The sequence below is a fragment of the Canis lupus genome, chromosome 35 (genome assembly GCF_003254725.2).
Source record: "Canis lupus dingo isolate Sandy chromosome 35, ASM325472v2, whole genome shotgun sequence".
Lineage (NCBI taxonomy): Eukaryota > Metazoa > Chordata > Mammalia > Carnivora > Canidae > Canis > Canis lupus.
In genome coordinates this window covers 18,228,725-18,241,490 of record NC_064277.1, presented here as the reverse complement: position 1 = coordinate 18,241,490, position 12,766 = coordinate 18,228,725, and the positions used below count along the sequence as shown (strand labels likewise).

Here is a 12,766-nt window from a genome sequence, read left to right as displayed (position 1 = left end):
GGGTGGGAGTGAATGGGTGACGGGCACTGGGTGTTATTCTGTATGTTAGTAAATTGAACACCAATAAAAAAATAAATTAAAAAAAAAAAAAAAAAAAAGAAAAGGAAAGAGGGTTCTCTAACAAGTCATCATTTTCTTTCTGTGAAATTGCCCTTTGGCTGATCAGCTCACTGCAGGAACTCAAAAGAAACGAAAGCACAAGCTTTGACCAGCAGCATTTCTTAACATATACACAACCCTTGCCCCAAAAGTAGCATCAAGTTGTGACCAGTTAATTTGTGCTTTGTTATTAGGCTGTCTCTGTGCTGTATTTGTGAGTACAGAAATTCCAAACTATTATGTTTTATCTTAAAATGAATTACATATATGCACCGCTTGAGAAAAAGCAATAGTGTGAGATGATCACACAGAAAATGTTTCTTGTAATTTTTTTCATCTGGAAGAATGGCTATGTAGTTCATCTCCCTGAAGAGCTGAACTCTTAATTAGCAAAGGATTAGTGTAAATCTTAGACTAGACTTATCATTATCTGGACCAAATTGACAGGCTTGGAACCCTCTTGTCCTGAGGCAAAAAGCCAGTTTCCTATCTAATAGCAACGGGGTTATGGAAAGTTCTCAGAGTAGGTGCTGCGTTTTCTCATAAGTCTCTAACCCTCTACTGATGGAGACTGGCAAGGCTTGCAAGTCAGTTCAAGATTGACTCCTGTTCTTAATTATTGAGCAACATACTGATTCTCGGCACCCTCTCTGAAAACACCTCTAGAACTAGTTTGTTTATATCATCGTTACAGCCTGACCTAAAATCTCAGATACTTAGCATCCTGTTAAAAAGTATTCCTAAAAAAAAAAAAAAAGTATTCCTAGATGTAGATGACATCCCTAGGGTAATATGATGACAAAAATCTATAATAGTGTATGTCTTTCAAAAAAGTCAGATTTATGGCAAAGAATTCATGCCAATTTTGGGTGAATAGCTTGAATTTTTTAGAAAGTTTTTCTACCTCTGAAACTGTACAGCTGGTATCAGATATAAGCCAATATGAAATGTCGAATAGTAAAATATGTGCCTTTTTATCAACTTGCGGATGTGAGTTAGGGAGATCTTGCACCATAAAAGTTTCCTAAGTAGGTTGCATAATACAATTGGGTATTTCTAAGGGCAGATGACTGGGAGCCTCAGTATTTCAAATTGCTTTAATGACTGGTAATGTGTCATAGATAATGAAGATGATTTCAGCACTGTGTAGTAGTGGTATAATTTAGGGCACAGATTCATAACTGGACAAAAATCCTAAAACAGGCCCGTGGTCAGTTTAAATAAAAACTCACAGATTTCCACAGGGTCATGAAATTTCTTGCCTCCAATTTTAACATCAGGGATTCCTAAGTTTTTGCTTACCTCTGTGTTTTAGATGACGCTGTAAGCGGCTGTGTCCCAATGCCATCCGGCACATCACAGCAAACGTGGATCCATTACTGCATGGTGGATTGCCAGCAGAACAAAGAGTAGTTTCACTTCACTGTAACTTGCTACGCAAGTAAAGACATGGCTGACATTTTGGAAAGTTCTTCACATTGGTGAGTTCAATATTGGGGAATGCCTCTTCCAAGTCATGGGGATAGCCTCAGGAAGATTTGAGTACCCACTCTTTTGTGGGTAAGAGTAAGATCACTGCACCTTTGTATTTGTTATTTTGGTTGGTGGGTCTGTTCTTTTTCTGTTGCTGTAAAAATTATCACAAATTCAGTGACATAACAGAATATTCATGTGATTCTTTATTATCTCGCAGTTTCTGTGGGTCAGAAGTCCGGATATGGTGTGGCTCAGCTGGTTGCTCTCCGTAGAGTCTCATAAGACCCAAATCAAGGTGATTGGAGGGCTGTATTCCCTTCTGGAGGCTCTGGGGAAAGAAACTGTCCAACTGCATCTGGGTTGTTGGTGGAATTCTACTGCCTCTGTACTGGAGCATTGTGTGCTGGCTGTCAGACAGGGGTAACCCTTAGCTTCTAGAAATGTCTCTGCCACTATTGTACATGGTCCTCTTATACCTCAGAACCACAGCAATGGGGTGTCAAGTTCTGCTCACACTTGGAATCTCTCTGACCTTCCTTTTTATTGGCTCTCTCAGACTCCAGCTAGGGTAAGTTCTCTGGACTGTAAGGAAGGGCTCATGTGGTAAAGCTGGATCCACCTGGATAATTCATGCTCATCTCTCTACCTTAAAATTCTCAACTTTAAATATATCTGCAAGTCCTTTTTCCATGTAAGGTAACACGTTGAGTGAGTGGTCTAGGGACTAGGGCATGGACATCTTTGGGAAGCCATTATTCTGCCTACCGTAGTGATTATCAGCATCAATAGTTTATATTAATTGTAGCTTTAAAAGGTTACTTTTACCTCTCTGTCTTCTTCTCAGTCTGTCTTTCACTTAGAAACTTGGATTACTAAGAAGAAAAGCTTTTCTAAACTGTTCTGTAAGTTTATTCTCTAACAATTTCCTCATTAAGTACAACTTAGGCATTTGCTATTAAACCTGGAAACCTGCAAAAGCAAGGTCCCAGTGAAATAATGAACAATTCCAAGGCTAAGGACATTATAAATTTAATGGGGTTAACTAAGAATGCCACTGGATATGTAAGCAATTCCTTTATTACATCCATTTTTATAGTATTTAGGTTTTTAAAAAACACACATTTAGTAAAGGCTGCCATATTTGCAAGAGCAACCCAGTGTTAGTTGTCTATACAGTTGTATGTGCTGAGTAAATTCCTATTCATAGTTCATTTTAGTGTCCATAAAACCTTGCTACTAGAAATTAGTAGTGTCAAGGTTAAATGCAGTTAAATTGAGAAAACCTTGTTTGATATGATACCAGTAACACTGGGACATCAGATGATGTTGGCAATTTTTTTTTCAATTTATGCTGTGCTAATTAGTCTGTTTATGTTTTCTACTTCTCTTTGGTAATTTATATTTTTCTAGAAAACTGTCCTTGTCATTCAGATTTTCAAGATTCTTGGTAATTTTTAAATGTCCTGTCACAATGTAACAAATTTAAAATATCTTGATTTATAGAGACATTTATCAACTTGTGTTTTTTTGACTTATTTTTTTCTTTCACCATTTCATGTGTTTTCCTTTAATATACCCACAAAATTATTTCATTAGTTTTAAGTGAGGCACTGGTTTGCTTTAATTAATTCTAGTTTTTTTTTTTTTTTTTTGTATACTTATTATCATTACAAGGTGGTAGCTTTATTTCCTACCATTGCTTTATCTGGATTCATTTTGTTATTCCTCTTCTAGCATATTCCTTAGAAATATTAATTTATTTAATCTTTAGTATTTTTAAGAAATAATTTGAAGTGTATAAATTCTCTGAGGGCTATATTGCCTTTATCTCACTGGCCTTGATATATATATTTTTTTACATTATTAAATAATTTGCAATTTTCACACTGGTTTCCTATTTTACTCATTAATTACTGACACACAGGGAAAAAAGTCCTAGATATATGGAGTTAGTAGGGAAGGGGCTGTTTTCTGGTTGACTTCTCATTTTATTGTGTGTAATGTGGCCATCTTAATGCTAACAGTATGGAATTTGTTGAGACTTCCTTTTGTGTCTAGAGCAGTCTTTGTAAACGGCCTTTGTGTAGATGAAAAGAGTGTACATTCCCTGTTTTTAGGAATGCAAAGTTCTATACAAATCTGTTACAGCAAATTTGTTCATTATGTTGTTCAAATCTCTTACATCCTTGCTTTTTTTGGGTACTTGATCTGTCACTATATGACAGATTTACACTATGATTATGGATTTGTCTGTTTCTCTTTGTGTTTCTATCAGATTTGCTTTTATATATTTTAAGCTTTATTTGGGTTCATTCAAGTTCAAAACCTTCTTTCTATCTCATTACTGCAACTTTCCATTTATTGATATTTAAAATGTCTCTCTGTGTTCCTTGGATTCTATTTTGTCAGATTTAATATCATTATACCTTCTTTTTATTAATATTTGACTGTTTTGCATTTTTCCATTCTCTTATTTTCAACATCTCTGATTCCTCTTCATTAAGCTATGTGCATTTTATAAATAGCCTCTATTTGCATATTATATTATTCATTCTGAGGTTCTCTATCTTTTAATACAGTACTAACATTTACTATAGTTAATAAGATCTTTAGGTTTATTTTTTTTTAATTTTTATTTATTTATGATAGTCACAGAGAGAGAGAGAGAGGCAGAGACACAGGCAGAGGGAGAAGCAGGCTCCATGCACCGGGAGCCCGACGTGGGAATCGATCCAGGGTCTCCTGGATCGGGCCCTGGGCCAAAGGCAGGCACCAAACCGCTGCGCCACCCAGGGACCCCGATCTTTAGGTTTATATCTAGTTTCTTTTTCCATGTGTTTTCTACTAACAGGCATACTTTGGAGATATTGCAGGTTGGGTTCCAGACCACCACAGCAAAGCAAATATTGCCATAAAGTGTGTCAAATGATTTTTTTGGTTTCCCAGTGCATATAGAAGTTATGTTTGCACTATACTGTAGTTTATTAAGTGTGAAATAGCATTATGTCTAAAAAAACAATGCAGGTAGCTTAATTTAAAAATATTTTACTGGTAAAAAATGCTAACCATCTTCTGAGAAGTCAATGAGTTCTGGTCTTTTCGCTGGTGGAGGGTCTTCTCTTGATGTTGCTGGCTGCTGACTGCTCATGGTGGTGATTACCAAAGGTGAGGTGGCTGTGGCTATTTTTGTTTGTTTGTTTTGCTATTTCTTAAAACAAGAAAAAAGTGAAGTTTGCCACATCAGTGAACTCTTTTTTTCATGAATGATTTCTCTGTAGTAGTGTGATGCTGTTTGGTAGCATTGTACCCACTGTAGAACTTCTTTCAGAATTGGAGTGCATCTTTTCAAACCCTGCCACTGCTTGTTCAACTGAGTTTATGTAATATTCTAAATCCTTTGTTATTTCAACAATCTTCATGGCATCTCCACCAGGAGTAGATTCCACCTCAAGAAACAACTTTCTTTACTCATCCATAAGAAGCAACTCTTCATCCTTTCAAGTTTTATCAAAAGATGGCAACAATTCAGTCCTCAAGATTCCTCCACAGAAGTCTTGAACCCCTCAAAATCTCTATGAAGTTTGGATTCAACTTCTTCCAAACTCCTGTTCATGTTGGTATTTTGACCTCTAGGTATGAATCATGAATGTTCTTAATGGCATCTAGAATAGTGACTCCTTTCCAGAAGGTCTTCAGTTCACTTTACTCAGATCCACCAAAAGAATTACTATGCATGGCAGCTATATGGGCTTTTGAAATGTATTTCCTAAGTAATATGATTTGGAAGGAAAAATTCTTGGGTTTCAGAATGGATGTTGTGTCAGCAGGCATGAAAACAATATTTATCTCACTGTTCATCTCCACCAGCTCTTGGGTAACTAGGTTCACTGTCATTGACCACTAATATTTTGAAAGGGATCATTTTCTGAGCAGCAGATGATCATAGTGGGCTTAAGATATTCAGCAAATCATGTTATAAACAGATGTACTGTCATCCTGGCTTTGTTGTTCCATTTATAGAACACAGGCAGGGTAGATCTAGCATCATTCTTAAGGCTCTAGGATTTTCAAAATGGTAACTGAGCATTGGCTTCGACTAAGTCAGTAGCTTCATTAGCCCCTAACTAGAGCATCAGCCTCTCCTTTGATGGCAGGCATTGACTTCTCTGTAGCTCTGAAAGTCCTAGATGGCATCTTCTTCCAATAGAAGGCTGTTTTATCTACATTGAAAATCTATTGTTTATTGTAACCACCTTCATGAACTATCTCAGCTAGATCTTCTGGAGAACTAGCTGCAGCTTCTACAGCAGCACTTGTTGCTTCTTCTTGCATTTTTACCTTATGGAGATGGCTTCTTTCCTTAAGCCTCATGAACCAACCTCTCCTAGCTTCAGACTTTTTTATGGTTTCCTCACCTCTCTCAGCCTTCATAGAATTAGAGAGAGTTAGGGCCTTGCTGTGGATGAGGTTTTGGCTGAAGGGAATACTGTGCTTATTTGATCTTCTGTCCAGAACACTCACACTTTCTCCATATTAGCTTTCTTATCATTCATATGTTCATAGGAGTGGCACTTCTTATTTTTTTTAATAATAAATTTATTTTTTATTGGTGCTCAATTTGCCAACATACAGAGTAACACCCAGTGCTCATCCCGTCAAGTGCCCCCCTCAGTGCCCGCTACCCAGTCACCCCCACCCCCCTGCCCTCCTCCCCTTCCACCACCCCTAGTTCGTTTCCCAGAGTTAGGAGTCTTTATGTTCTGTCTCCCTTTCTGATATTTCCTACCCATTTCTTCTCCCTTCCCTCTATTCCCTTTCACTATTATTTATATTCCCCAAATGAATGAGACCATATAGTGTTTGTCCTTCTCCGATTGACTTATTTCATTCAGCATAATACCCTCCAGTTCCATCCACGTTGAAGCAAATGCTGGGTATTTGTCATTTCTAATGACTGAGTAATATTCTATTGTATACATAAACCACATCTTCTTTATCCATTCATCTTTTGATGGACACCGAGGATCCTTCCACAGTTTGGCTATTGTGGACATTGCTGCTAGAAACATCGGGGTGCAGGTGTCCCGGCGTTTCATTGCATCTGTATCTTTGGGGTAAATCCCCAGCAGTGCAATTGCTGGGTCATAGAGCAGGTCTATTTTTAACTCTTTGAGGAACCTCCCCACAGTTTTCCAGAGTGGCTGCACCAGTTCACATTCCCACCAACAGTGTAAGAGGGTTCCCTTTCCTCCGCATCCTCTCCAACATTTGTGGTTTCCTGCCTTGTTAATTTTCCCCATTCTCACTGGTGTGAGGTGGTATCTCATTGTGGTTTTGATTTGTATTTCCCTGATGGCAAGTGATGCAGAGCATTTTCTCATGTGCATGTTGGCCATGTCTATGTCTTTCTCCGTGAGATTTCTGTTCATGTCTTTTGCCCATTTCAGGATTGGATTGTTTGTTTCTTTGTTGTTGAGTTTAATAAGTTCTTTATTGATCTTGGAAACTAGCCCTTTATCTGATATGTCATTTGCAAATATCTTCTCCCATTCTGTAGGTTGTCTTTTAGTTTTGTTGACTGTATCCTTTGCTGTGCAAAAGCTTCCTATCTTGATGAAGTCCCAATAGTTCATTTTTTCTTTTGTTTCTTTTGCCTTCATGGATGTATCTTGCAAGAAGTTACTGTGGCCGAGTTCAAAAAGGGTGTGGCACTTCTTATTTTCCTCAAGAACTTTTCTTTGCATTCACAACTTGGCTAACTGACATAAGATCCTACCTCTCAGTCTTTTTTGCCTTTCAACATGCCTTCCTTCCTGAGCTTGATCATTTCAAGCTTTTGATTTAAAGTGAGAGACCTGTGACTCTTCCTTTTACTCGAACAGGAGGCTATTGTAGGTTGATTAATTGGCCTAGTTTCAATACTGCTGTGTCTCAGAGGGCAAGGAAAGAAAATGGGGGAAAGAATAGTTGGTCAGTGGAGCAATCAGAACACACACATTTATCAATTAATTTTGCCATCTTACATGGGTACGGCGCCCCAAAACAACTGTAATAGTAACATGAAAGAGAAGTCATTGATCACAAATTGCCACAACAAATATGATAATAAACAAAAAAATTTGAAATGTTGGAAGAATTACCAAAATGTGACAGAGACACGAATTGAGAGAATGCTGTTGGAAAAATGGCACTGATAGACTTGCTAGATACAGGGTTGCCATAAACCTTCCATTTGTAAAAGAAAAAAAAAAGCAGTATCTGTGAAGTACAATAAAGCAAAGCACAATAAAATGAGGTGTGCTTGTATGAGCTTGGTCATTGTTTCCTTTTCTTCTTCATCGTGCTTTTGTTGAATTGTTCAAGATTTATTAGAGTTCCTAATAAAGTCTGGTGTTACTCAATTACTTTCTTCCTTCCAACTACTTTCTTCCTTCCAAGAATTTAAACATGTTAGAATGTTTTTTTATTCTGAGTTTTACTCACTAACCACCAGCCCCCTCACAAGAACCACCATAGCCCATGCTATCATCTAATTTTTAATTTGAACTAATTGTTAAAATAATTTTATCAATATTTAGCTATTACTAATAGACATGCCTGCTTATATACTGCTTGCCAGTGCATTTTTTGAATCTAAGTTTTTCTTTTTGTGTTTACTTCTTTTCTTGTTAGAATTGTTTACTTCTGTGAGAGTGTATAGGGAGTAGGATTTTAAGTCTTTTAAGGATATTAAAATATCTTCATTAAACTTTTACTCTTGAAGTTTTATTGTGCATTGCGTTCTAGGTTCAAAGTTATTTTCTCTCAGGATTTAGAAATACTTTTCCAACTGCTTTCTTATAGTCTGTGGTACTGATAAGCGATCTGATGCCCGTCCAATTTTTATTTTTAAGGATACTCTTCCTTTTTCTCTGGTAGATTTTATGATTTTATTTAGTTATGTATTTATTTTTAGAGAAAGAGCGTGTGAGAGGGGGTGGTACAGAGGGAGAGAGAATCTTAAGCAGGCTCCACATTAGCATGGAGCTTGACACAGGGCTCGATGTTATGACCCCAAGATCATGACCTGAGCTGAAATCAATAGTTGCATGCTTAACTGACTGAGCCACCCGGGCACCTCTTTTTTTTTTTTCTCTCTTTATAGTTTTGTTTGTACTATGGCATTTTGAGTGAGGTTTTATATTTGTTTCCCTTCCTGGCCCTTACTGAGCACTGACAACCTATCAACTCATGTTTTTTTCCTCCTAGTTCTGGGAAACAATTGGCTATTGTTATTTTATTTTATGTATTTTCTAGTATTGCCTATCATTCATGCTATCTCTTATTTGCTTCTAGAAATATCATTATACATATATATTCAGTTTGGAGTTTCTATTCGAAATGTTTTAAATTTTGTTATGGCTTTTCATCCTTCCCCCCCCACCCCTTCTTTGTGCTACATTTAAAAAAATTATTCCGTCCAATCTTCCAAGTGACTGAATTAGTACTCTCCAATTGTTAAGACCATGTATGAGGTTTTATTTTAAGAGTATGGGTACACAAAATTGGGTTTGTTTAATCCTGGGTTCATGAAAACATTAACATTGCTCTAGCCAGTATCTTTTATTTTATTTTTTAAAGTGGGCTCCATGTGTAGCATGGAGCCTAATCCAGGGCTTGAATTCACGACCATGAGATCAAGACCTAAGCTGAGCCAAAAGTCAGATGCTTAACCAACTAAGTCACTAAGGTGCCCCATAGCCAGTATCATTTTTAATTAATTTATTTTCACACTACAGTGGATATCCATGAATATGCCACCAAAGTAAGTTGTTAACAGAAACTTATGCAATAACTTACATATGTCTCTATGTTCCTTTTTTGTTTTGTCTCTATTTCTCTAACTCAACTGTTGTAAGTCTTGTGTTTTTCTTTTGCTGTTTAAAAGTTTTTGTTATGCACAGAGATATATGCCTAAAATAAACGGTTTACTTTTACACATTTTTGTACTTTATTAAAAGGGTACTTGTGTATAAAATCCTCTGAGACTTCCTTTTCATTCATTATTAAGATTCTGAGATTTGCCCATGTTTTTATGTAAAATATTTTATTATATGTACATACCACTACTTATATATCTATCCTTGGGTTGACAGCATCACATTGTTTTTATTGTAAAAATTAAAAAAAAAAAAACACCTCTATTTAGAGTGTATTGAATAGGAAGGGATTTAATACAGGGCATTAGGTGCTTACATATTTGTTTAAAGGACCTGTGAAGGTCAGAGATACTGCAGCTAGCTTCCAGGAAATCTTGAGGTGGAGGGAAGCTGGTTTCAATGATCTCACCTCCATGCATTAGTGAAGTGGGCTGTTTTCAGCAGGATTATCAGCCACCCTGACGAAACCTGGTTTCTATTCCCTACCAATGTTCCCTGCTTTGCTTACCGCGCTTTTGAAAGTTAATGGCTTCTCTTTTTGGGCTTTCTAATTTCACAGAAGTGGTTCATAATGGTATCTTCTAACCCATAATTCTGTTGGCTAAGATATCTGGGAAATATATAGTTACTATGCTGCTTCCTTTCTACATAGGAAGTATAGAAAAGAGTGGGGATAATACTAAGTTGACCAAATAAAGTCTATTGCAACATGCATAAAATTTTCTCTTGAATAGAAGTGAAAATGCTAGGTCCTAGGTTATATGAATATTCAAATTTATAAGACATTGACTACTATTCTTTCCCAATTTACATTTTCACCAGAATATGTGATATTCTACTATTGATCTACATTTTCCCTGCCATTTCATATCACCTACCTTTTTTTATTTTTGTTATTCAAATGGATATGAATCAATATCTCATTATGGTCTTACTTTGTATTTTCCTAATTACTAATGAAGCTCATATTTTCATGTTTATTTCTCACCCATTTCCTCTCCTGTGAAGTGCCCAATTGAGTATCTTTACTTTTTTTTCTATTGTGTTTTTTTTAATCTTACTAACTTTTAGGACATCATTAAATATTCATTATTAACACAGGACTTGTGGCTTCTAATAATGGCACAGTAGCTTGTATTAGACTAACCCTCCTGCTGCTACAATTATAAACTTGTTAAAAGCACTGGGAAAGATAGAAAACAGCCATCAACTAGATAAAATACAACGTTTGTAAGAAAGTAACTGCAATGGTGAGACCCACATTCATCTGACTTCTCTTTCCAAGGCATTCATGTCTATTCATACAACAAAACAAGGAAAGAGATCAATGGTCTTAAAGGTATCAGAAATCAGAAGTCAGACTTAGGCATTGTCACACTTACTAGAAATTGATTAATTAAATCCTAGAAAAGAAGGAGCCACCCTTGGGGAGCTCCCAAATCCATATATGAACTTCCACAAAGCTCTGGGCCAGCTCCCAGATTGCACAAGCACAGGGTAAGGCTCAAAATGGCTCTGGGATCAGCAGCTGTAGGAAGACTGAACAACAGATGAGCCTTGATATTGGTGGTTCTCCACAGCTAGGGAGACAGAATTTAGAGTTAAAATCCTTTCAAACTAAAGGTACATGATCTACAGCTTGAACTTTTCTGTGAATCTTCAAAGGACTCTGACTAAGAGATACAGATAAAACCAAAATAGACCTGCTCAACAAAAACTTAACACCAAGTCTCCACAAGACTAAGGGGAGCTGCCAGTGATTTCACCATCTACTAGCAAAACCTTAACAGATTTAGAGAAAGAAAATAGAACACAGAACTTCTAAAATATATCATTCAGAATATTTAGTATACAGTAAAAATTACTGAGCAGAGAAAGAAAGGACCTACATTTTGGAAATAGCAGAAAAATAACCATGCTAAATATTTTGTAAATATACAAGAAAAGGTGGCTATAGGAGGTGAGGAGACAGAGGTTTTCATGAGAGATCTGGAATCTCTAAAAAGAACCAAAAGGAAGTTCTAGAATTGAAAATACAATATCTAAAAACAAAAATTCCCTAGATGGACTTAATATTGGAAGAGACATTGCAGAAAAAAGGATTCATGCAATGAAACTAGGCAAGCGGAAATTATGTAAACTATAGCAGAGAGACCATTAATTAATTAAATAAATAATTAAAAATAGTGTTCATGACCTAAAGGACGGTATGAAAAAAAGTCTAAAAATAAGGCAAATGGAGTTCCAGAGAAAGAGGTAAAATAATGGATGACAGTCTGCCATATTTGACTTAAAAATATCATCCCATGAATGTGAGAATCTCATCAAATTCTTAGTGGGATGAAGGGCAGAGAAAATTAATTTTAAGCCATTATGGGAAACTGCTAAAAACTAAGATAAAATATAAGGAAATAGTTACATATTTTCCCTTTGTCTATGACATATATTATAATATTTTATCACCCCAAAGGTGCTTTAGACATCAGCAGGGAAGCCATTCCCACCACTGGCCCAGAGTCCTGTTTCAAAGAATTGGGCCTCTTCCTTTTTAGGGACCTGGATGCCACGGCCCAGGGCCATCCTCACAGAGTCTGGTTATGATGCTGCCACCCCAGCGGGCATGGAGGACAGAGCATCAAATCAGAGAGGATTATTCTTGAGCCTTACAATCCAATGGAAATCTGCCTTGCTAGATTTTTTCTTCTTCCCAATTTCTTCCTTTTGTAATGTGAATGTCCTGCCATTAGAGTTTGGAGGCATATGACTCATCTAGTTTCTCAGGCTCACAGCTGTCAAGGAGTTTTGCCTCAGGATGGATCATGTGTTCAGACTCATGCATAGCTGGTTTAAATATTTAGATGATACTTTGACCTTTAGACTTTAAAATTGATGCAGGAATGAATTAAAATTGTTGGGACTATTGGGATAGAATGAATGTATTTTGCATGTGAGAAGGACATGAATTTAAGGGAGGCCTGGGGTAGAATGTTATAAACCGAATATATATGTTCTCCCAAATTCATATATAAAGCCCTCACCCATGGTGTGGGTGTATTTGAAGTAAGGAAGTAATTAAGGTTAGATAAGGTCATATCAGTGGGGCCCTGACAAATAGGATTAGTGTCCTTAGAAGAAAAAAACACCAGAGAGCTCTGTGTCTCTCTCTCTCCATGCATGCTCAGAGGATGTGAGGACAAAGCAGTCGTCTGCAAGATAGGAAGAGAGCTGTAACCCCAAACAGAGCCCAGCCAGATCTTGATCTTGGATTTCCA

At 36.8% G+C, this 12,766-nt stretch overlaps 1 long non-coding RNA gene across 13 annotated transcripts in view; it reads left to right on the top strand.

Annotated features, from left to right (window-relative positions):
• Positions 1-12,766, top strand: part of LOC112657565 (uncharacterized) — a 319,254-nt gene that overhangs the window by 183,450 nt on the left and 123,038 nt on the right. For 12 of the 13 annotated variants that reach the window (XR_007408364.1, XR_007408363.1, XR_007408374.1 and 9 more), the window contains one exon: positions 1,415-1,580. This is a non-coding gene — a long non-coding RNA (uncharacterized LOC112657565). Of the gene's footprint in view, positions 1-1,414; positions 1,581-1,792; positions 1,871-12,766 lie in introns of all 13 variants that reach the window. The other variant, XR_007408371.1, reaches the window with a different exon arrangement.